This window comes from Leucoraja erinacea, chromosome 12, assembly GCF_028641065.1.
Source record: "Leucoraja erinacea ecotype New England chromosome 12, Leri_hhj_1, whole genome shotgun sequence".
Lineage (NCBI taxonomy): Eukaryota > Metazoa > Chordata > Chondrichthyes > Rajiformes > Rajidae > Leucoraja > Leucoraja erinaceus.
In genome coordinates, this window is record NC_073388.1 from 2,934,869 (window position 1) to 2,959,522 (window position 24,654).

The following is a 24,654-nucleotide window of genomic DNA, read 5'->3' on the forward strand; positions in this document are numbered from 1 at the left end:
TACCCGGCGATTACATTGGTTGCAGTAAGAAAACAAACCAGTCTCGATTCTAAAAAGGTACAGGAAGCACCGCCTTCGTAAATCCCGAAGTAATAAATGTGAAAATAACGCACGAAAACCATTTAAAACGTGCAATAGCTCCTTTTTACTTGGAAGTGAAACACGAGACGTGGTGATTCAAATTATTGTTAAACACCCAAAGCGCTTTTCTGAACGTAGAGAAGAGTTTAAACTCGGGTTTTCTCCCGTTTGCCGAAGAGGCACTCTCTCGTTGGAGGAGACGGGAAGATACTGCTCACAGGCGTCGGACACAGTATTACTCACACTCGACAGTCTGGAAGTGGAAACGCCTCGCCTTTTGGGCGCAGCCAGACTCAAAGCAGCTCCCGCTACATTTCAAGAGGGGAATCTGACAAATTCCCCAGCAGTGAGTGATAGAGGGAAGGAGGCGAGGGATGGAGTAAGCGAGGGAGGGGAGGGGATGGGATGGAGTGAGGGAGGAAGCGCCACATCAATCTAGCGTCGCTCCTTCCTACCTGTCGGCATGAACTGATGGATTGAGTGAGGATAGAGCGAGGGGGAGAATGAAGTGAGGGAGCGCTGCATCAACCTAGCGCCTGCCCATCGTGCCTGAGGGGATGGGGTGTGTGTGAGGAAGAGGATGGTTTGAGGGAGCGCTGCTTCAACCTTACTCCTGTCTAAGCCCCACTCCACTCTCTCACTCTCACTCTCTCTCCCCTCTCCCCCCCCCCAGGGGCCTCACTACCCCCAGCCCGGAGCGGGACCACCCAGGTCAGGACGCGGACGCCCGCGGGGATCAGAACCAAGGGGGAGAGATAGCCGGGGTACTCACAACTCGGCGCAACTTTCTCCCCACTCTCCTCTGCAGCTCCGCCTGCGGATCCGCGCTGAAGGGCGGCGGTGGGGAGGCGCGCGCCCCGCCCCGCCCCCAGCTCCTCCCGCGCCGCTCGCGACCCGCCCCCAGCTCGTGGGGAGGATGCGCGCGACACCCGCACAGCTGAGGGGCCGTTAGAAAGCGCGCGACCCGGCCAGTTCTGAGGAAGGGGTGGAGAAGCGCGCGACCCGCATCCCAGATGAGGGGCGGTTGGAAAGCGCGCGACCCTCTCCCCGCCCCAGCTCCTCGCGCGCTGCCCGTAGCCCCGCCTCCAGCCCCCCCCCCACTCCCCACCTCGCCAATCGGCTGGCGGGATAACCAGGGTGCCGTGGGTTGATTGGCCGGTCGGGCTGTCCATCAGCCGGCAGGGCCCGCCCCCCACCGGCCCGGGCGCGTCACCTGCAAGCACGTGGCTGCTCACGCCCTGACAGACAAAGATCATGCTGAAGATGCTGCTGGACCCAGTGAGTCTTCACAGCAATCCCAGCTCACACTTTCCAGTATTATATCCTAGATGTATTGAGTTAATGGAATTTAATTTCCAGAGTGGGACTTGAACATATTCATAAATTATAGGAGCAGAATTAGGCCATTCGGCCCATTGTGTCTACTCTGCCATTCCAATCATGGCTGATCCATCTCCCTCCCAACCCCATTCTCTTGCCTTCTCCATCATAACCCCAGACGCCCGTACTAATCAAGAATCTATCTCTTCCTTAAACATATCCATTGACATGGCTTCCACAACCTTCTGCCGGACTCATCGGGACAAAAACTTAACTGATATTTCACCTCATCTCAAACCTTGTGGAAATATGTTCACCTCAGAGAATCCAGCCGTTTGAAAGGATGAGCAGTAAATGCTTGCAATGCCATTTAAAAGTCCATAAAACTTTTCTTGCCTTATCTTGGACTATCTCTGGAATCAGTCTGAAGAAGGGTCTCGAACCAAAACATCGCATCCATTTCTCCTCACAGATGCTGCCTGACCCGCTGAGTGTCTCCCCCATCGCCCCACCTGCAGATCTTCATATCTCCATTCTTTCCTTTCACCCTGTGTTCCCCCAGCACACAGACTCAAGGTTCTCAATACCATCTGACTGCTCATTTGAGTGGTCATGGGCCAGACATTTCTAGGAGTCACTGACAATGCTTCTTTTTTTTCAGAAAAACTTTGAGCACATCCTTGAACCTTTTCCTCCGTCCATCGATTCACTTCTTCCTTCATTAAAGCTTGGAATAGAGAGTCAGGTTTGCGTCTCCAGTGTTGGACTGTGACCTAAATGCTGTGCATGTTTGCTTGGAAAATGACACTGCTGGTGCATTTATTACAGTTTGAAGATTTTTTTCAAAGTATCGTGTCAGTGCTTCCTTATAATTGTCACAAATGATCTAGATGTCAGAAAAGCATGCTGACTAACTATATACCTTCCAAGTGTAGATTCATCTTGCCCCTCTGAATATTTTTCAATAACATCTGTACCACTGACATTCCACAGTGACCAGGAATTGCCTGGCCTATTCCTGTTTCCCTTCCTGAATAAAATTCATACTCTTGCTGTTCTCTAGTTCTCTGTCAGTGGTACAGATGTTCAACAATCCAACTCCAACAATCATCTCCCATTCTTCCCATAGTGACCTGCGATATCTCTCATCAGGACTTGAGGATACATTCACCTTTAAGACATCTAAGACTTTTTAATGATTACCTTGTTCAATAATTTTACCAACCCCTTTCTGAATTCTTAAATTACAATGTCCTTCTCCTTAGTACGTACCGCCAGCAAAATGATCACTTGCTTCTTCTTCCTAACTTGATCCACTTGGTCTCAATTCAAGAGCCATTTATGATATCCTCCCGCATTGCCGCAGTAATGCACTAATTAATCAATACTGCAGATTCCTTGCAATAATAGTAGCTTAGCCTTGCATTCCTGCCTGTCAACTCTGCCTACTGGACTGATTTGGTCTGCACCTCACCAACTGCACCTCACCAACTGTACAACTACCCTGAAGAAGGGTCTTGCCCCGAAATGTCAACCATTCTGTTCTCCAGGCTTGCTGCCTGCCTTGCTGAGATACTCCAGCATTTTGTGTCTATCTTCGGTGTAAACCAGCATCTGCAGTTCCTTCGTACACATACTCTGCACCATTCCCCCGACAAATTAGTTTTAAAACACAACATAAGGCTGATTTATTTATTATTCACCAAACTATTTTCACAAATACTAAAAGGATAATCGAGTGGGAGCAGCAACAGAATCTATCTTTTCATATCAACCATGACTTACCCAAACCCACATTAAATATGAAATAATAGATTCCAACTGCTGTGATATGCTGAGATAGAAGTTATTTTCCTTTACTGTCAGTATCCATTTTCTTACTAAAGGACTTTCGTGAAGATAATATTTCTCTGCTAAAGACAAGCTCATAAATATTGCCAAAAAGGTTCCAAGGCCATTCATTTAAAAATAAACTGGCAATCGCGCTCTTACAAACAAATTTCAATACGTGCATTTGATCGACTTAACCCTGTCCTCTATCTCTGAGTAACTGACAACGATACCAAATTAAGCACAAATATAATTGCTTTACTTTTTAGCTAGTTCAAACTCATTATATATCACAATATATAATGCAGGAATGCAGGAAGATTGTTCCCGATGTTAGGGAAGTCCAGGACAAGGGGTCACAGCTTAAGGATAAGGGGGAAATCCTTTAAAACCGAGATGAGAAGAACTTTTTTCACACAGAGAGTGGTGAATCTCTGGAACTCTCTGCCACAGAGGGTAGTTGAGGCCAGTTCATTGGCTATATTTAAGAGGGAGTTAGATGTGGCCCTTGTGGCTAAGGGGATCAGGGGGTATGGAGAGAAGGCAGGTACGGGATACTGAGTTGGATGATCAGCAATGATCATATTGAATGGCGGTGCAGGCTCGAAGGGCCGAATGGCCTACTCCTGCACCTAATGTCTATGTTTCTATGTTTCTAATATGTAATTAATGGTTTGTACATTAAAATCAACCCTATTTTTCTGATGTTGTGTAAATGTTTCTGTTGGTGTTCGACTTGCAAATGCCCTATGTGCTCTTCTCCGTAAAATTTCTACCCATTCTAAAACATTCCCTTCTTTTCCCTCCCACTGAAGTACAAACCTTTTACTGAAAGAGTTCATAACGGGTGTTTCTCCGAAGATCAAATGAAATGATTCTGCTCCTAACCAAGCCTCGATGTTCGATGAAATGGCTGTCTTGGTATGTTACAAACTTAGGAACATATTGTAAATGAATGTTTTTATTAACTGATATAGTAACATTCTTCCCCCTATCCACACACCCCAGTTTAATACCAGATTGCAATATTCACATATTTTCATACCCATATGTCATGATTTAAATAAAAGCAAGCAGAGATTATGGTTTTATTTGGAAAGACAACAAAGCAAATTTGAAGTTTTTTGCTTACATCTATTTCTTTCTGCATTTTATATTTTCCCCAATGATATTGATGAATACCCTATGACCATGTTTGTATTGCAGAAACTCCAAAAATATTGTCATATTTGCCTGGGGTATTAGTGTTTACATTTGCAGTTGCATCTGAAATTGCATTGTTCACACCATGCAGGTAATTAGAAATACATTGGCTGCATCCACTTATATTGTTGCAGCCTTGACTTTCTGGACAGCACTCTGGCCTTTTAGATTAAAACTGTGTAGTAACTGAAATGCATTGGAATTTATTACTGGTACTAATATCTTCATAGCTAACTGTACATTATGCAAAAGTATGCAAAATGTGTTAAAGACTTTACAGAGATGAGGCACAGTCATGTATTCTACAGAAAGTATGGCAAGGGATAGAAACATAGAAAATAGGTGCAGCAGTAGGCCATTCGGCCCTTCGAGCCTGCACCGCCATTCAATATGATCATGGCTGATCATCCAACTCAGTATCCTGTACCTGCCTTCTCTCCATACCCCCTGATACCGTTAGCCACAAGGGCCACATCTAACTCCCTCTTAAATATAGCCAATGAACTGGCCTCAACTACCTTCTGCGGCAGAGAATTCTAGAGATTCACCACTCTCTGTGTGAAAAATGTTTTTCTCATCTCGGTCCTAAAGGATTTCCCCTTATCTTTAAACTGTGACCCCTTGTTCTGGACTTCCCCAACATCGGGAACAATCTTCCTGCATCTAGCCTGTCCAACCCCTTAAGAATTTTGTAAGTTTGTATAAGAGCCCCCCTCAATCTTCTAAATTCTAGCGCGTACAAGCCGAGTCTATCCAGTCTTTCTTCATATGAAAGTCCTGACATCCCAGGAATCAGTCTGGTGAACCTTCTCTGTACTCCCTCTATGGAAAGAATGTCTTTCCTCAGATTAGGAGACCAAAACTGTAGTAATACTCCAGGTGTGGTCTCACCAAGACCGTGTACAACTGCAGTAGAACCTCCCTGCTCCTATACTCAAATCCTTTTGCTATGAACCTATACTCAAATCCTTTTGCTATGAACCTATACTCAAATCCTTTTGCTATGGTATTTTGCTGTAGATAGAGTTGATCTCAAGGGTCAAGTCAAGAGAATTTATTGTCAAATATCCCAAATAGGACAATGAAATTCTTGCTTTGCATCAGCACAACAGAATATAGTAGGCACGAATACAGAACATATCATAACATTGAGTCCATATACCATTAAATAAATATATACACACATCAATAAGCAGATAAAGTGTAAATAAACAGATAATGGTTTATTAGTGTTCAGAGATTTGTTCCAGTTGAGTTTAATAGCTTGATGGCTGTGGGGAAGCAGCGATTCCATAACCTGGACGTTGCAGTCTTCAGGCTCCTGTACTTCTACCTGAAGGTAGCGGGGAGATGAGTGTGTGGCCAGGATGGTGTGGGTCCTTGATGATGCTGCCAGCCTTTTTGAGGCAGCGACTGTGATAGATCCACTCGATGTTAGGGAGGTCAGAGCCGACGATGGACTGGGAATGTTTACTACTTTTTGTAGTCTTTTCCGCTCCTGGGCACTCAAGTTGCCGAACCAAGCCATGATGCAACCGGTCAGCATGCTCTCTACTGTGCACCTGTAGAAGTTAGAGAGAGTCCTCCTTGACATACCGACTCTCCGTAATCTTGTTTGCATATTGTGTAAAATGTACCACTAAATGACAATAGTCTGGTTTTGTGCTTAAGGCTCTGACTTTAAGTATGGGCAGTTCCTTCTGTGTCATGGCCCTGGCAGAATATATTCATGCACAAGCTATCACACATAGTTGTCCTATCAGAATCTCCTTCCAGCCACTTTAATCCCATTCAGCCCTCTGGCATTCCTGAATTTGATCACAGCTGAGCTGCTACAAGACAAAACTCAGGAAACTTCAGAGATGGAAAATAATGTCAGGACTTCTCTTGAGATAAAATAGGACAAAGAAACCAAATTGCGATTGACATTAATTATCCTTCTAATTATTCTTTACTAGCTAGAACAGATTTATTTATAGTTTCAAACGTTATGGATACATCTACTATAAGTACGTCTGGTACCTTCAGATATAGACAATAGACAATCATTCATTTAACAGGGAAAAATCAGTTCAAATATGCTATTTTACTGAATTGGAAAAATATGTCCATCCATTTTAACCAATTAATTCATCTTATAAATTGAACTGACTATTCAAATAGCTTTCAGAATATACAGAAAAAGTGATCTAATCGACCAGAATTTCCATTGCAATGATCATAGTTTCCAGCATTTACCATTATTTCATTGTGAAACTACTCATAATATCTCGTGTGATACCTGAAATCTGTAAATCACTCTGTAAAATGTTTAAGAACATGGTTAATAGCAAGGATATTTTACCTCCTAACTTGGCAGTTCAGTGATGCCATCATAGTTGCTGAATGCCGAAGAGCAGTTATTGCTGTCTGCAACTGTTGTCATTAAGAGGAAATTAATGCTAATGACAGCTTTCTTTGAACAGCAAAACCTTCCACTAATTACACTATGTTCTGGTGATAGATGTTTTACTTTGTGTAATCTAGGAGAATTGTTGTTTTCCAGTAATGGTGAAAGAGCAAAAGAGACCGAGATCAGCATTCCATCAACATGGATCCCATCTCCTTCCATTACACCATTCCCCACCCCTAATCTCAGATGTCGTTAATATAATTATCTCGAAGGGACGTTGTGAGGGCAGGTATTTTGTGAAAGCACACAAAGGCAAGTTTGATTGGGTTCCGACCCAAAACGCCATTTTTCCATCAGACAAGAAATCTGAAAATTTCTGAGGAAGGATGTGCTGGCTCTGGAGAGGATCCAGAGGAGGTTTACAAGAATGATCCCATGAATGAGTAGGTTAACATATGATGAGCGTTTGACGGCACTGGACCTGTACTTGCTGGAGATTAGAAGAATGTGGGGAGACCTCATTGAAACTTATGAATAGTAAAAGGCTTGGATAGTGTGGATGTGGAGAGGATGTTTCCACTGGTGGGAGAGTCTAGGACCAGAGGTAATTGCCTCAGAATTAAAGGAAGTTATTTTAGGAAGGAAATTAGGAGGAACTTCTTAGTCAGAGGGTGGTGAATCTATGAAATTCTTTGCCACAGAAGGAAGTGGAAGCCAAGTCAGTGGATATTTTAAAGTAGGGATAGATTCTTGATTAGTACGGGTGTCAGAGGTTATGGGGAGAAGGCAGGAGAATGGGGTTAGGAGGGAGAGATAGATCAGCCTTGATTGAATGGCGGAGTACCTGATGGGCCGAATGGCCTAATTCTGCTCCAATCACTTATGATCTTATAAGGAAACAAGAGTACTGCAACACTGGGCAATATTATTTCTGTGTTACTTCCACACAACTCCAAATGTGTTCCTTTATTTTAAACTAGGCTACGTACAAAAGGGCTGTTCACGTCAACTTATTTTGGAGAAGGGAGAGTTGAGAGGTTCGCTGTGGTATCACAGTGAAAATAAAAGCCTTGGAAATAGTTTCCAGATGGGGTTTTACAGTTTCAAATGTCATTTTGCTATTTATTTTTATGCAGGTGTTAACTCAATAAGTTGGAGACAAAGGAATATCATATTAGCACATTAAATGTTGATTCATGTGCTTTCCTGGAATTATTTTTGGCTGTCATCAGCTTTAATTCGTACTGAGTCGGACCTCCTTTCTCAAGAAAAGTAAAGCCTGATGAACAATCCAATTGAGAATTACAACTTTCTGGAAGTTTGATTGAATAGACATTGAAAAGTACAGAGTTCAAACCTAATGGGCATGCCCCACTTACGCGATTTTTTAGGAGACTACAGGCGACTTGGCTGTCGCCACATGTTCGCCGGTGGTTGCCAGGCTGTCGCCTGTATGGTCGTGAGTCGTCTCCTCAGTCGTGCAAAGAGTTGTAGCGTCTTTCTGGTCGCCGCAACATTTTAACATGTTGAAAATTTTTCGGTGACAGTGGGTTTGACACATGTGAATGTATCGTGACTTCTCCTGACGTAGGTGCGATGGTGGGTTGTCGCCAGGTTAACGTAGATTGTCGCCAGGATGATGTAGGTTGTCGCCGGGTGCTGACTTCGGTGAATTCCATTGGCGACTACCTACGTCAACCGGCGACAGGTTCTGGCGACTGAATTGTCTTACCTTGTCGTAGCTTGTCACTGGTGGACGTAGGTTGTCGTAGGTGTGGTCGTAGGTGGACTTCCTAATGGTCACCGGTTTACGGTAGCTTGCCGTAGCTTGACATGGACTAAGAGGTAGGTTTTTGTAGATATTGTCGTGGACATTGTCGTAGGGAAGGGGTCTAGTCGCCGGTTTCTCGGCGACCTGCTATGACTATGACAGTCGCCGGCAGTCGCCAAAAAAGTCACCCAAGTAAGGGTGATAAATATGAGACATATAACAGTGCAGCACAAGTACTTCTGGTCAAACTGTCTGTGCCAAACATCATGCTGACCAATTTTTATCTGCCTGCAAATAAATCTATGTTCGTCCATTCCTTGTGCCTATCCAAAAGTCTCCTAAATGCCACTATCGAATCTGCCTCCACCACCACCACCGACAATGCTTTCCAGGCACTCGCCACCCTCAGTAAAAACTTGCCCCGTATATCTCCTTTTGAACTTTTCCCTACTCATCTTAAAGGCTGAATGCCTCTTTGGCATATGGTCTAAAGCAATGCCTTTATTTGATTTTTTCTGTCTTTGGTATAAGGTTCTGACTGTCTATCCTATCTCCGCATCTCAATTTTATATACTGCTATCAGGTCTCCCACCCCTCAACCTCTGGCATTCCAGAGAAAACAATCAAAGATACATTACTAAATGTAATAATGAATTAAGCAGAAATGTCTTTACCAGGGAATAGTAACAATGGATTTATGGGAGGTTAGCTGAATAATTGCATGAGGGTTGAATGGAAGGGTACTGTGAAAGAGGCAGTTAAATAAGGATGGAAGGAAATTCATGTGGAACATAAACATTGACAGAGATTAGTTAGAGCAAATTGCTTTTTGTGCTGTAAGTTCTTTATACGTCTCTGTAGAGGAGTTGTTGCAAACTTCCCTCCATTGGTAGTGGAAGCAGAGTCTGACTGTTTTTAAAGCAGAGGCAGATAGCTTCTTGGTTAGGAACTGCAAATGATGGAATCTTGAGCAAAACAAAGTGGAGGTATTCTGCAGGTCAGGCAGCATCTGTGGAGGGAATGGACAGGCAATGTTTCGGGTCTGGATCCTTCAGAGAGGTTGTTGGTGAGCAGGGTGGGGAACATTATCATCAACAGATTGAAGTACAGGGTTGATGGTACAGCAAATCAGCCATGATCTTACTAAATGGAACAGGCTCAAAGGGCTGAGTGGCCATTTCCTATTTCTCAATTGGATATTTGTATGAAGGTAATCCCGTTCATCCAAGGATTTCAGACCAAATGCACATGAGAGTTCAATGAAGAGGTGATTCATTGGAATAGCTAATGCCCAAAGTAGACATCTCAAAGATGCTTGCAGTGTAGCAAACAAAGTCATAAAGAAGTTGAATTAAATAATGATTTGTTAAAGTTCTAAATGTGTTATAAATAGTGCACTGATTGTTTTGAACACCTTATGTGTAATTAGTTTAATTAATCATATGGGTTTAATTTTTTTAAAGGGGAAGCAGTAAACTGCATATACTGTACATATTCTACATAGTACATTCATAATATTACATATTTTTATATATCCGTGTATAGTTTATCTTGGTTTCATCACATGGTGATAGATTGCTTTGTCAGCTATCAGTTCAGAGTTACTGCCTTCAATAAAATATATTATTCTATTGCTCTGCCACTGTCTATTTAATTAAGCATAGTGCAGCACAATGAAAGTCCACAAAAACCACATGTTGTAGGATTTCTTCTTGACTAACATAATCCTGACTAAACTAAATAAAGCCACTGTTGGTCAAGGAATTAGTTACTAATTTTCTTCACTTACTTGCTCTGGCATTTTGTTTTGACTGGATGATAAGTAAAAAATGAGGCACTTATAGGTGTTAACTCTGTAGAGCACCACCCTTCCCTAATTCACAAAAGCTGAATTATTTCCAGTGGTGAACAGCCTTATGGGCCTGTCCCACTTAGGCGATTTTTCAGGCGACTGTCAAGTCGTAGCAGGTCGCTCACATGGTGCAAAGCCAATGTGATACAGACTCACACCACGGTGAACAGGAAGGTTGGCATCGTAATTAAAATGGTGAAAGCAGTGTACGGGAAGGGTCACGTAAGTCCTTTAAAAGGGAGGGAGAGGGGGGAAAAGGGGAAGACAGAGTGGGGAGAAGGAGTGGAGACAACCTTTAAGATGCCAGAGATACACGGCTGTGAAGCTCGGCGGACATTAACATACCGGTCATTTTTGGTTCTGAAAACTACTGTTTATGTTTTTTTCCCAATGAGCCAATGAAATTCACAGATCACCAAGGGCGACAACCTACAACAACCTACGACCTCATGGCGACCCACTACCACTGTACCTAAGTCACGAAAATTCTCGCTACTCTCCATAGCGTCAAAATTCTGGTCACCACTAATTTTTCATCATGTTGAAAAATTAGCGGCAACCAGAATGCTGTTACGACTTGTTGCGAGTCTGAGGGCACTACTCACGACCATGAGGGTGACTCCCCGGCAACCATCTGCGACCATGTAGTGACCGCATAGTCTCCTGTGGTAGACAAAAAAACTGGAGAAACTCAGCGGGTGAGGCAGCATCTATGGAGCGAAGGAATAGGCGATGTTTCGGGTCGAGACCCTTTTTCAGACTTTTTCTTGCCTCTAACGTGTTAAATATATGTTTCATGAAATCTTATATGTTTCAATAAGATATCCTCTCATCCTTCTAAATTCCAGAGTACACATGCCCAGCCACTCCATTCTATCAACAAATGACAGTCCACCATCCCGGGAATTAATCTTGTGAACCTACGCTGCACTCCCTCAATACAAGAATGTCCTTCCTCAAATTTAGAGACCAAAACTGCACATAATACTCCAGGTGTGGTCTCACTAGGGACATGTACAACTGCAGAAGGACCTATTTGCTCCTATACTCAACTTCTCTTGTTATGAAGGCCAACATGCTATAAGCTCTCTTCACTGCCTGTTGTACCTGCCTGCTTATTTTCAGTGACTGATGAACAAGGACACCCAGATGTGTTCTATATCTCTACATCACTGTCTATATCTCTCGTTTCCCTTTCCCCTGACTAGTCTGAAGAAGGGTCTCTATTTACTATTTACTATGTTTCTATGTATTACTTACAAGAAGAGGTTGGACAGACTTGCATTTTTTTTTCTGGATCGCCAGAAGGAAGACTTGAGAATATAACTCAGCGGGACAGGCAGTATCTCTGGAGAGAAGGAATGGGTGACGTTTCGGTTCAAGACCCTTCTTCAGACCTCTACCCGAAACGTCACCCATTCCTTCTCTCCAGAGATGTTGCCTGTCCCGCTGAGTTTATCCAGCATTTTGTGTCTATCTGCAATGTATGGCTTAAGCATTTATCATAATCGTGCAAAGTATTTTTGTTGCACCTCCCAAACTTGAGTAATCAACCACTTAGAGAAAAGCAGTTGGTGTATGGTGTACTCACCCTCATTTCCAAGTTGCCATGCAAGTCACACAGCATTCTGAATTAGAAATATATTGCTGTTCCTTTTCTGTAGCTGGGCAAAATTTGGACCTCATTACCAAACAATACTGTGTTGGCTCAAGGAAGCTGATGATCACCATATTCACAATTAATCACTGCCAGCGATGTCTACAGCCCCAAATGAAATAAAATACAAAGAAATTAGAAAGAATTTAAAAATAAGCAACAAAAAAAGAGAATGCTGTAAATCTGAAATAAAAGCAGAAGATCCTGGATATACTCATCAGATCAGGCAACAGCCAAGAAGAAAAAAAAATGAAAGGTAGACAAAATTGCTGGAGAAACTCAGCGGGTGCGGCAGCATCTATGGAGCGAAGGAAATAGGCAACTTTTCAGGCCAAAACCCTTGTTCAGACTGATGTAGGGTGGGGGCGGGAAGAAGAAAGGAAGAGGAGGAGCCAGAGGGCTGAGTGAGAGCTGAGAAGGGGAGGAGACAGCAAGGGCTACCGGAAATTGGAGAAGTTAATGTTCAGGCCACCGGGATGCAGACTGCCCAAGCGGAATATGTGGTGCTGCTCCTCCAGTTTCCGGTGGTGCTCACTCTGGCAATGGAGGAGGCCCAGGACAGAAAGGTCGGATTCAGAATGGGAGGGGGAGTTGAAGTGCTGAACCACCGGGAGATCAGGTTGGTTAATGCGGACTGAGCGGAGGTGTTCGGCGAAACGGTCGACAAGCCTACGCTTGGTCTCATCGAAAATGGTTAGTTTCAATCTAATGGTTAGTTTCATTGGAACTAATTGTACAAAATTATTTTTATGTTTGAAGTGTGCATTAAGTTGCCTGGCTCCAATGCTCTTGCTTGAAATAGTGAACGTATGAACATAGACCCACCATGTTTGGGCCAAAGATAATGCCACTCAGGAGGGATGTGAGTGAGCATCAGGGTGTAAGGGCTGATATGAGTGAAGATCAGGGAGTGAGGAGGGGATATGAATGAGGGTCAAAGCGCAAGGGAGACTGTTGGTGAGGGAGATGTCCATGAGGGTCAGGAGAGTGAGGGGGATGTGAGTGAGCGTCAGGGGAGTGAGAGGATTAATAGTAAGATTAAACAAGAACTTACCAGTTTGAAGTTTGATCTGTATTTTATGAGGAGTTACGATGAGGGATTACGTGAAGAACCCGCTCAGCGCGCAGGTGCGGCATACTTCCAAGCAGCGGTGTGGAATCACAGATAGACACAGTTATTTGAAGTAAACATAGTAAAGAAAAGGAGACATCAATTTATTAGTTTGATCCATATAATGAGGGAGGGAGCGGAGGGCATATTTGCTATATTTAAGAGGGAGTTAGATGTGGCCCTTGTGGCTAAGGGGATCAGGGGGTATGGAGAGAAGGCAGGTACGGGATACTGAGTTGGATGATGAGCCATGATCATATTGAATGGCGGTGCAGGCTCGAAGGGCCGAATGGCCTACTCCTGCACCTAATTTCTATGTTTCTATGTTTCTATCCCTCATCGTAACTCCTCATAAAATACAGATCAAACTTCAAACTGGTAAGTTCTCGTTTAATCTTACTATTTTACTTTGGAGTCACGTGAGTGACTACGTGAAGACTTCAAAGCTCTGTGATTTCAAACCGTGTAACAGTTTATTTCACTCACTGCCGAAGTTCTTGAGGGAGGAAGTGTGTTATCGTAACCAACCAATGAATCTGTTTTTTGAAAAACAAAATGGTATTTAGTAACAATAACAATTAAATTGCTCCCCCCGGGCTTAAATTAAATATTTGCAGTTTGTAAAATTTTTCTGCAAACAAGTGTGTATGCCAGTCGGGTACTATCAAACCCTGATGCAGAGTCCATCTGTATTTTTCGTAGTACCTGACTGATGAGGCAGAAGGGAGGGAAAACATAGAAGAAGGAATGTCCCCAATCCAGCGTGAAGGCATCTACTACCGCTGCTGCCTCTAGGTCTGGTTCCCAAGCGACATGTATCTGGTGATTTAGCCTTGATGCAAATAAATCGATATCTGGCGTGCCATATAGCTTGATAATTTTTGCAAATACTTTGGGTTTTACATCCATTCGATGTTGTCATTGAATTTGCATGATCTGGTGTCTGCCACTGTATTTAGCTTACCTGATAGGTAAGTTGCTGACAGCCAAATACGTCTTTTTGACACACCATTGCCAAATTGTGTTGACCAATTTGTCGCATGATAACGATTTTATGCCACCCATATGGTTAATGTAGGCCACCACCGTAGTATTATCCATTTGTAACCGTACATGCAGTGATGCATATTTGATGTATATGCTTTTAATCCATAAAAGGCACCCAACATCGCTAAATAATTAATGCCCCGTGTAAGTAGTAATGATGACTTTAGGTTAGTCCATCTACCACCTGTTAGATAATGATAGGGCTGAAACTATGCCAACTGTTTTGATATAGTTCCCGTGGGTAATTACATGACCTGATCACCTTTGCTCTTTGTAGATTTCATAATGCAATGGTCCGAATTGTGTAGCCAGGAATGCAGCTACCATTTTCCCAATTATTCTTGCTATTAGTTGAATAGTTGGTTGCTTGTTGACCATTGAATTATGGCATAATTGTGCCAATTCAACCGTTTTGTCTTTTGGCAAAGTTACAGTCATATGGACTGAATTAATTGTGAAGTCTAAGTCCATGATAGTGGATGGCTTCAACTTTGATTTATCTGGATGTAAAAACAAACCCCAGGGTTTAGAAAACTGTTTTATAGCTGAAACAGCTGACATGGCCAAATCCATGGTTTTCTTATTAGTTTTGCCAGGGCTGTTTTTAGTATCTTGGTGAATAATCTAGGGCTGATGTAAACCATTGGTTAACGTTTTAATCGCCATAGCTGCCCCATCCAGGTAAATTTCAGGTATCTGCTATGATCCTTGTGAATGGTGCTAAATAGTAAACATCTTTAAGATCAATGCTTGCCATGAAGTAACCTTTGGAAATTAGTCGTTTGGCAGTAACCACCGTTTCCATTTTGAAATGTATACTTAACAAACATACTTAGTGCAGTTAAGTCAATGATGATGCGACATCCACCATCTTTTTGGGTTTAGTGATGAATATTTGATACGAATTCCAAGGGTTCATGTTTCCCATGATACCCTTTATAATTTGTCTCACCAGTTCAGCTTGTCCCTCTCGTTTCCTTAACGGAGAGGGAAAAATACCCTCTGGGGTAAATGTTGAACTGGTGGCAATTACACTAGTATGAATTGTTTTTTGTATCCACTAAAGCCATTGAGTTTATACTGATCACTCGTGATAGACTCCCGTGCTTCTTAAAAAACAGGTGTAATCTCCCCCCTGTTAGTATTAAGCCCCTATTTTCTATACGTTGGTAGGAACCAGACCCACCTACCTCCATGGTTATGGGTATTCTTCTGTTTCCTCCCGGTCCAACGAGACTTGCACGTCATGTGACGTGGCGGGGGTGGCGCATTTTCCATGGGGCCTGCTCTGGGCCCTGGCCTGAAAGGCTTACAGGATTGGCATGCAGGCCCCGAGCTTTCACCAGTACCATGAGGTAGACCCTGCTGGTGGATGCGTTAGAGGTACTGCTGACTGGTTTACGTGTGGTGCTCATTCCAGACCCTGCCCTCTTACGCCGATATGTTGGACACTTCGTCCAGTTTTTTAGGCTTGGTTTGATAACTTAGCCAGACAGCAGGATCTATGGTTGTGAGGTCGGCGTTCACACAGTCCTGTAAATGTTTAGTTGAGGGCAGGTTTTATAACTTCCTGAGAAGTTGCGGAGCACTGCGAACAGTAGGGTCAGGTGTTTTGCCATACTACCCTGACCTTCTGGAAAGAGCTTGCGAAAATGATAGCCGACGTCAGGGATATCAAATTAATTTTAAAATATTTGGGTTTTTTAAGAGCGATACTCAATGTATCCCCCAATAATGGTGGGCACTTTGAGTAAATGCAATTTAGGGGAGGCGTGATGAAATCCAACACCTCATGACTACCTGTCTTGGAGAGGTTTTTTGAAAAGAACAGGTAGTAAGCTGGCCGTCAGTTGAGACTGAAAAGCCATCTCGCTAGTGGTGAAGCCACATAGCGGCCACACCCAGCAGCTCTTCCTGATCCTGTACCTCAAGCATACTCCCGATGTTGTTCAGCCAGTGACCCCTCTTCTTGACCAGCCCAGCTCTGGTTCCCATCAATCGCTCGACAAGGGAGATGGCCAGTGCTGTAGCACTGGAGTGGGAATGTTAGCTCCCTTGGCGGACTTGCCCCTGCTCCTGAGGCAGTCTCGCTGGAGTTTTTAAGCTCCATGACCTTCCTCTGGCTTGGGGAAACAGACATTCTTGTTTCCTATTTGAAGTGCTGATCCCATCTTGCGTGTCTGTCTCCAGCCTGAGGTTGGTCCTGATCTTGCTATTAGAGGCTGTCTGCCGTTTTCAGGCGGCATTTCAGCGGTTCTCGGGCGGCGAGTCTCCTTGTCGGGAGTCTGCAGGGGTGCCGGCCGGTTTTTAAATTTCCCTCCAATCCGCTGCTGTTGGTCAGACAGCTGTTTTAGCGGACTGGGCATCAGCGCAGCACCCGTGTCTGTGGACCGCAGCGTGTGCGGTCCCATTGCCGCCTCTCCCCCCTCCACTGTCGGCTCCTTCCCTGGAGTCGAACGGGGGCCGCTTCCCTCTGCTGCTTTGCTCCCCCTGGAGCAAACAACACAAGGCAAAGACCGATTTTAGTCTGAAGGTAAGTACTTACCTAACGTTCCTTTTTTCAGGCTTGTAGTGGGAGCGCCCGACTCCCGCCTGCCGCTGTTGCACTGCTGGCGTAATGCCGCGCCTGCGCCCTGAGCGGGTTCTTCACGTAGTCACTCACGTGACTCCGAAGTAAAATTTAAATTGGCATCATGTTTGCCACGGACATGGTGGGCCAAGGAGCCTGTTCCTGTGTTGTACTGTTTTAAGTTCTATATTTAAATGTTCAGGAGTGGAGAAACCACAGTTCTGCCACCAAACCAGGAGAAACCTGTTGATATTTATCATCACAGCAGACAAATATCTTTGACTCACTGTGAGAGGGGTCTGGAGGCCCTGTGAATTATTACTCCAGCCACATGTCAACACATTCAAGACAGATGGTGGAGAGAACATTTCTTCTGAACAAAATATAGAGGAGATGATGACTAATTTGCAGTAAGACACATCTCGAAGCAACAATACAGGAGGAGACATGGTGTAAATTGGCTACAACAGATTCTGGCGGATTTGGTGACTTTAAGGGTAAGGGGGAAGTCTTTTAGGACCGAGATGAGAAAAACATTTTTTTTTCACACGGAGTGGTGAATCTGTGGGATTCTCTGCCACAGAAGGTAGTTGAGGCCAGTTCATTGGCTATATTTAAGAGGGAGTTAGATGTGGCACTTGTGGCTAAAGGGATCAGGGGTTATGGAGAGAAGGCAGGTACAGGATACTGAGTTGGATGATCAGCCATGATCATATTGAATGGAGGTGCAGGCACGAAGGGCCGAATGGCACCTATTCCCTATGGTTCTATGTTTATGCTCTTTTCCCTTTCTATAAATGTAAATCTATACATGTATTAATTTTGCGTACCTAACAACTGAAAAATAATTGATAAAGTGAAATCATTAAGTTAAGAATAAAAACCCATAATAAAAAATGAAATTAGAGATGGCTCAATATATTTTCAATCTGGTCAAAACCACCAATCCCTGCGGATATCTTGTTAGTAGTTCATTGATGTTGTAAACCTAATGACAGAACACAAACATCACCTTTCAGTGAATGACATCATTCACCCTTCCGTGCATCTACAAAATCAGAACAATATCGACAAACCTTCAACTGTCCTGGCAATATAAACACAGCTTCATAACAATGCCGCACGATCCACTCACAGCAAACAACATTAGTTGGATATCTTCCAGTAATAACATAACTATCAATGGATAATGTCATCAGTTTTTTTTGTCAGCTGTGTATGTGTGATAATCTTGAGCTGTTTATTAGTTAACACACAAAACGGAGGTGAAAATATCCGGCCTTTCATTGAATATCACCAGTCCACAGTGTTCTGTACAGCTGATAGCAGCTAAGGAATGATATAGAGTCATAGACGTATATAGCACGGAAACAGGTTATTCGGCCCACCTTGTCCATGGTGACCATGTTGGCATTCTGAGCAAGTCCCATTTGCGTGCATTTGGCCCATGGCGCTCTGTACCGATTCTATCCATCTCACAGACTATTTCTGATTTCATCACTTCTGGCTGTCTGCCTTCCACAGCCTCCAACCTTATCGTTTCCCAGCCCCGCACAGCCCGGTTTTATCTTCTCCCCAAAATCCATAAACACAACTGCCCTGGCAGACCCATTGTTTCTGCCTGCTTCTATCCCACTGAAATGATATCCACGTACCTCGACTCCATCCTATCCCCCCGGTCCAATCTCTCCTGACTTATGTCCAAGATACCTCACATGCCCTTCGTCTCTTTAATGACTTCCACTTTCCAAGCACCTACTCCCTCATCTTTACTATGGACATTCAGTCACTCTACACCTCCATCCCCCATGAGGAAGGCCTAAAGCCCTCCGTTTCTTCCTCGATCGCAGAACCATCCAATTTCCCTCTACTAACACTCGACTCCGCCTAGTGGAGCTGATCCTCACCCTTAACTCTTCCCACTTCCTCCATGCAGAACTCAATGGACTTCATTAACTGCACCAATTTCCATCCTGCACTCAAGTTTACTTGGACTATCGAATGATGTCTATTACGAACTTACTGACTCCCACAACTATCTCGACTACATTTCTTCCCACCCTGCTTCCTGCAAAGACTCTATCCCCTACTCCCAATTCCTCCGTCCATGCCGCATCTGTGCCCAAGATGAGGTGTTCCATGCCAGGACATCTGAGATGTCCTCAATCTTTAGGGCATGGGTATTTCCCTCTCCCAGCATAGATGAAGCCCTCACTCATGTCTCCTCCAGATTTTTGTGCTATCTTCGGTTTAAACCAGCAATTGTTGACTGACACTATCCATCTATATGTCCAAATGTATTTTATACGTTGTAATTTCCCCCACACTTCAAGAGTTTCCTCTGGCAACTCAATCTAGACACTGGCTACTCTCAGAGAGAAAAGGTTGCCACTAAGGATGTTCCTAAATGTCTCCCCTCTCACTTTAAGCCCATTCTCTAGTAGACTAACCTAGGAAAAGACACTTTACCAGTGGCCGTCAATCTTGCACACCTCAATACACTCATGCCTCTTATGCTCCGACAGAAAAAGTCCTAGCTTATCCAACCTCTGCCTATAAATCAACCCGCAAACCCGTGACATCTCTGTGAATCTCTACTGCACCCGTTCCTATTTAATGACTTCCTTCCTAAGACCTGGGGGACCAGAATGACACCCTGTGGTATCATGAATAACTTGTACAGCTGCATCATGATGTCTCAACTTTCTTTACTCAATATCATTCCCATTGAAGATAATCGTGCGAATGTCTTCTTCAGCACGCTGGCCACCTGACTCACCATTTCAGGGGAACCATACACCTGTACTCTCTGTTCTACCGCACTCTCTGTGGCACTGCCATCTATTGTGCAAGTCTTGCCCTGGTTCAGCATACCAAAGTACAACAGCTCCACTTGTCAAAATTAAATTCCATTTGCCATTCCATGGCCTACCTTCCCAACTGGTCGAGATCTTGTTGAAAACTTAGATATCCTTCCTCACTGTCCACTATACCACTATTTTTTATCCCAACTATGAGTTTACCAACAACATTAATGTCAATGGGAACTAACAATGTGAATGCTGTTAAAGACTGTCATGTCATTATATATTGTATATCGCCATCTCCTGTATGCAGTCCCACGGATGAGCGATACCCACACCACACCACCCCACTGCCCCCACACCACTCCACTCCCCCACCCCAACCCATCACCCAACTTTACGGGATCATTTATCCAAATAATACATTTAAACTGTTAACCACCTTTTTCAATTGCACCGAAGACTTTATCTCTGTCAACTTAATAAGAGTTCAATTTGTCTCCAGCATCTGCAGTCTCCTGTGTTTCTATTTGCAACACTTTTGGTTTCAGATTTCCAGCATCTGTAGCCTTCATTAATTTTCAGCCCATACCAAACATCTAGTAAACTGCTTAGATCCTTTAATCCCCAAGTGAAAGAGCTCTTATCCCTTCATTATTGCCACAGAAAATGAACCCACTATGTTATCTCTGCTATCTCTGTTATTTCAAAGACTTCCAGACTGGGATCTGGGGATATCCATGAGTGAGTCTCTGAAGTAATCAGATTTCTATTTTCCACTTGTAAATTTAGCACAGTATTATTTAATTTTCTGTCGTGATAACAAGTTGACTTTCAATACTTTCATCCTAACTTATACTGACAGTCTTGTCTGATAGATAAGTGAGGATATACTGTGTAAAACATTATTGTCTGTGGTGTGGGGGATGACAATAACATCTGAAAGGCTCCAATTAACTTCAGAAGTGTGAACTCTTGACATTATTGCTCATTGCCAGCTGCAACTTTTCACTTGATGGAAGCGATGCCCCCACTCCACTCCTGAATAGATGTCAACAACGTGAGATCAGCAGCCATCTGGAATTGCTTGTTCCTCACTTTACAAGATCTGTTAAATGACTTATCAAACACTGTGATCGGGGGTCAAACAAACTCAAATGTGCTTTTCAAAGAATGAACTGGCAGGACTAAGTTTGCATTGAGTTAACGCACTGACCTTCATCTCTGGCATCTGGGATGCAATTTAAACAGGGAAAGCAAAAAATCTTCTCTATCTGGTAACGGTTTACGACCAAATAAAGCAGAACAGCGTCAACAGTGCTTTACTTAAAGGACAACAGGAAATGAAAACTTCAGAGTCCAGTGAAGGTTACTCTGTTGAAAATGATGTGGATATTCTAAATGTGTAGGAAGGAACTGCAAATGAAAACCGGAGATACCCTGTACCGTAAAGCTGGAGTAACTCAGTGGATCAGACAGCATCTCTGGAGAAAAGGAATAGATGACGTTTCGGGTCACATAAAAATACATACGTCAGGCTGGTGTTTATAGACTACAGCTCTGCGTTCAATACCATCATCCTGTCCAAGCTGGTTACCAAGCTCTCGGAACTGGGTCTCTGCACATCCCTCTGCAACTGGATCCACGACTTCATCATCAACAGACCACAGTCTGTTCGAATTGGCAAAAACATTTCTTCCTCAATAACAATCAGTACGGGAGCACCACGAGGCTGTGTGCTCAGCCCTCTGCTCTACTCACTCTATACTCATGAATGTGTAGCTGGACACAGTGCGAACTCCATCTTCAAGTTTGCCGACGACACCACTGTTGTTGGACGAATTACGAGATGGTGATGAGTCAGAGTATAGAAGTGAGATCGATCGACTGACTAAATGGTACCAGCACAACAACCTGGCTCTCTATGTCGGTAAGACCAAGGAACTGATTGTGGACTTTGGAAGAGGAAGGTTGAGGACCCAGAAACCTGTCGATATCAACGGGACGATAGTGGAGAGAGTTAAAAACTTCAAATTCCTGGGCGTGCATATTGCTGAAGATCTTTCCTGGACTCAGCACACTAATGCAATTATAAGCACGTTAATGCCTCTACTTCCTGCGAAGATTGCAGAGGTTCGGTACGTCAGAGAGGATTCTCTTGAACTTCTACAGGTGTACAGTAGAGAGCATATTGACTGGTTGCATCATGGCCTGGTTCGGCAACTTGAACGCCCAGGAGCGAAGAAGACTGCAAAAAGCTGTGAACACTGCCCAGTCCATCATGGGTTCTGACCTCCCCGCCATCCAAGGGATTTACCGGAGTCGCTGCCAGTATCATCAGAGACCCACATCACCCTGACCACACACTCATTTTACCCCTGGTGTCGGGAAGAAGGTACAGGAGCCCGAAAACTGTAACGTTCATGTTCTTCCCTACAGCCATTAAACACTATTAACCTCAAATAAGCTCTGAACTACATAGACTATTATTGCACAATTATTATCTGTTGTTTATGTGTATGTATGCGTGTGTATATACACACACTGAACTTTTTTTTCTTATTTATTAGATTGTTTAGTGTCCTATGTTTACATATTCTGTTGTGCTGCTGCAAGAATTACATTGTTCTATCTGGGACACATGACAATAAAACACTCTTGACTCACTTTGGGTCGAGACCCTTCTGACTGAGAGTCAGGGGAAAGGGAGACAAGAGATATAGAAGGTGATGTAGAGAGATATAGAACAAATTAATGATAGATATGCAAAAAAGTAACGGTGATAAAAGAAACAGGCCATAGTTAGCTGTTTGTTAGGTGAGAACGAGTACAGACAATGAGACTCAACAAGATGACTTTGAAGCTGGTACAACGGGTGGGGGAGGGATGGAGAGAGAGGGAATCAAGGGCTTACTTGAAGTTGGAGAAATCAATATTCATACCGCTGGGTTGGAAGCTGCCCAAGCGAAAGATGAGATGCTGCTCCTCCAATTTGCATTGGTGCCAATTCTTAATGCCCCAATTAGAAACCTATTTCATTTCCAGAACTGAGGATCACCAAAAAGAAGCTTCAAAACAAAAGGAAGATAGACACAAAACGTCGCTGTAACAGGCAGCATCTCTGGAGAGAAGGAATGGGTGACGTTTCGGGTCGAGACCCTTCTTCAGACTGGTTCAAAACAAAAGAATCCATTTGACACAAGGAACTGCAGGTGTTGGTTTACAAAAAAAGACAGTGCTGGAGTAACTTGTCGGGTCAGGCAGCATCTCTGGAGAATATGGACAGGTGATGTTTGGTGTCAGGACACTTCTATTGCCTCCACATTCCAAAGATGTGCAGGTTGGTAGGTTAATTGCCCCAAGTGTGTAGTGAGGCGATGCAAAAGTGGAATAAATAGAACTAGTGAACAGCTAATCAATGGGCGGCCTGGACTTGGTGGGCTGAAGGAGCTGTATCTTTCAATCGATGCTCAGTAATCACAGTAATCAGGTAATCATCTAACCTGAATTCCCAGGGTTTAAGCACCGTTTTGGGGATAGAAAACGCCTTTTCTTTCCGTCAGTGTTTGTGAATTACGTAATTGATATTTAAAGCATTAAAAGATCCTCCTTATCAGAGGATCGTATTTAATTAATGTTAAAAAACATTTGGTGAGAAGTGTACAGGTGTAATTTCAGCAATTTGTAGCATCCAACTCCACCCAGATAATGCATGGACATTCCAGTTTGAGACAAAAAAATAGAGCGTAAAAATGAAAAAAAATGCTGAAAGTTCAAATTGAGATCCTGTATCACTGTTCTGCACGCAGAATGAGGTAATCACAATGGCATTATTAGAGGCACAGGAAGAACTGGATTCCTGCCCACATGGTTAATCATATCCTGTAATATGAATGTATTCAACAATGCTTTTACAGGGAGATGTGATATCACGTGCTGCCTAGCCATACGTAATGGCAGGCCCTGGACAGATAATATCAGGGACTTGTCTGGCTTTCCATTTGTGCTTGTACAAAGGGTGATAGGATGGCGAGAGGGTCTGGATAATGTGGGAGAGGAGAAGGGAATGAGAAAGTACAACAATTTAATTTGGACGTTTAATTTAATGATTCCTACACGGAGAGACAACTCAGAAACATTGCCACTCTAGATATGGTATTATAGAACAGATTAACTATGGAACATCACAGCACACAAACAAGCCCAGTCCACAATGGTCTGTTGAACATGATCCATCTGCAATAGCCAGGTGCATATAATAGTTATATCTTCATTATTTACACAGAGACAGGTTTGAATCCCAGCCTTTCTGCTGGAGACTTTAAATTAATTTAATTAAATGAAAATATTGAAAGATGTTGAAGTTCAGAGAGTCCAGAGTATCCACACACGCTGGAAATTAGCGGTAAACGAGGTAAATTATTCTGAAGACAAGCAGCATCTTAACCTGTGTAGGAAGGAACTGCAGATGCCGGTTGACACCAAAGATAGATACAAAATGTTGGAGTAACTCAGTGGGACAGGCAGTATCTCTGGATAGATGGAATGGGTGACATTACGGGTTGAGACCCTTCTTCAGACTCTTCTTCCAGCTGCCAGACTTCAGTCAAGATTCCTACCGTGCCCCTTCCCAGGGGTGATCTGAAGACCCTTCCCCACCCCACTTACCCTGATGCTCATCCTGCAGCCATCAGCCCTTTGTCCCGTCCCCCAACCCCCCGCGTCCCCCCCCCCCTCCCCGACTACGCCAAGCGCAGCTATTGACCCTAGTGACACTTCTTCCATGCAGAAAGGTTGATTAAATGGGAGAAGTGTGGAGTGTGGGCACACTCATAGTCATGTTAGGGTTTGCTGGGTCTGTGCCATGTGAAGGGTTGACAGAGGCAGAAGAATCAAAGGGGAGGAAGGGACTATCATGGTTTATTATTTAAGCTGCCAAGTTTCTTGTCTCAAGATCCTTGTCATTCATCCGATTCACTTCTGCATTTGTAAAACATAGTTGTCCTGGGAGTAACCA

At 43.6% G+C, this 24,654-nt stretch overlaps 1 protein-coding gene and 1 long non-coding RNA gene across 2 annotated transcripts in view; one reads left to right on the plus strand and one right to left on the minus strand.

The window, feature by feature from the left end:
• pls3 (plastin 3 (T isoform)) overlaps positions 1 to 984 on the minus strand; it is a 72,890-nt gene extending 71,906 nt beyond the window's left edge. Inside the window, exon 1 of the mRNA XM_055643470.1 lies at positions 854 to 984. The gene's annotated coding sequence lies outside the window, so the exon portion shown is untranslated. The remainder of the gene's footprint in view (positions 1 to 853) is intronic.
• Positions 139 to 23,583, plus strand: LOC129702002 (uncharacterized). The gene is made up of 3 exons (XR_008724307.1): positions 139 to 427; positions 4,047 to 4,152; positions 20,636 to 23,583. It is a non-coding gene; the product is annotated as an uncharacterized LOC129702002 (long non-coding RNA).
• The last annotated feature ends 1,071 nt before the right edge of the window (positions 23,584 to 24,654 follow it).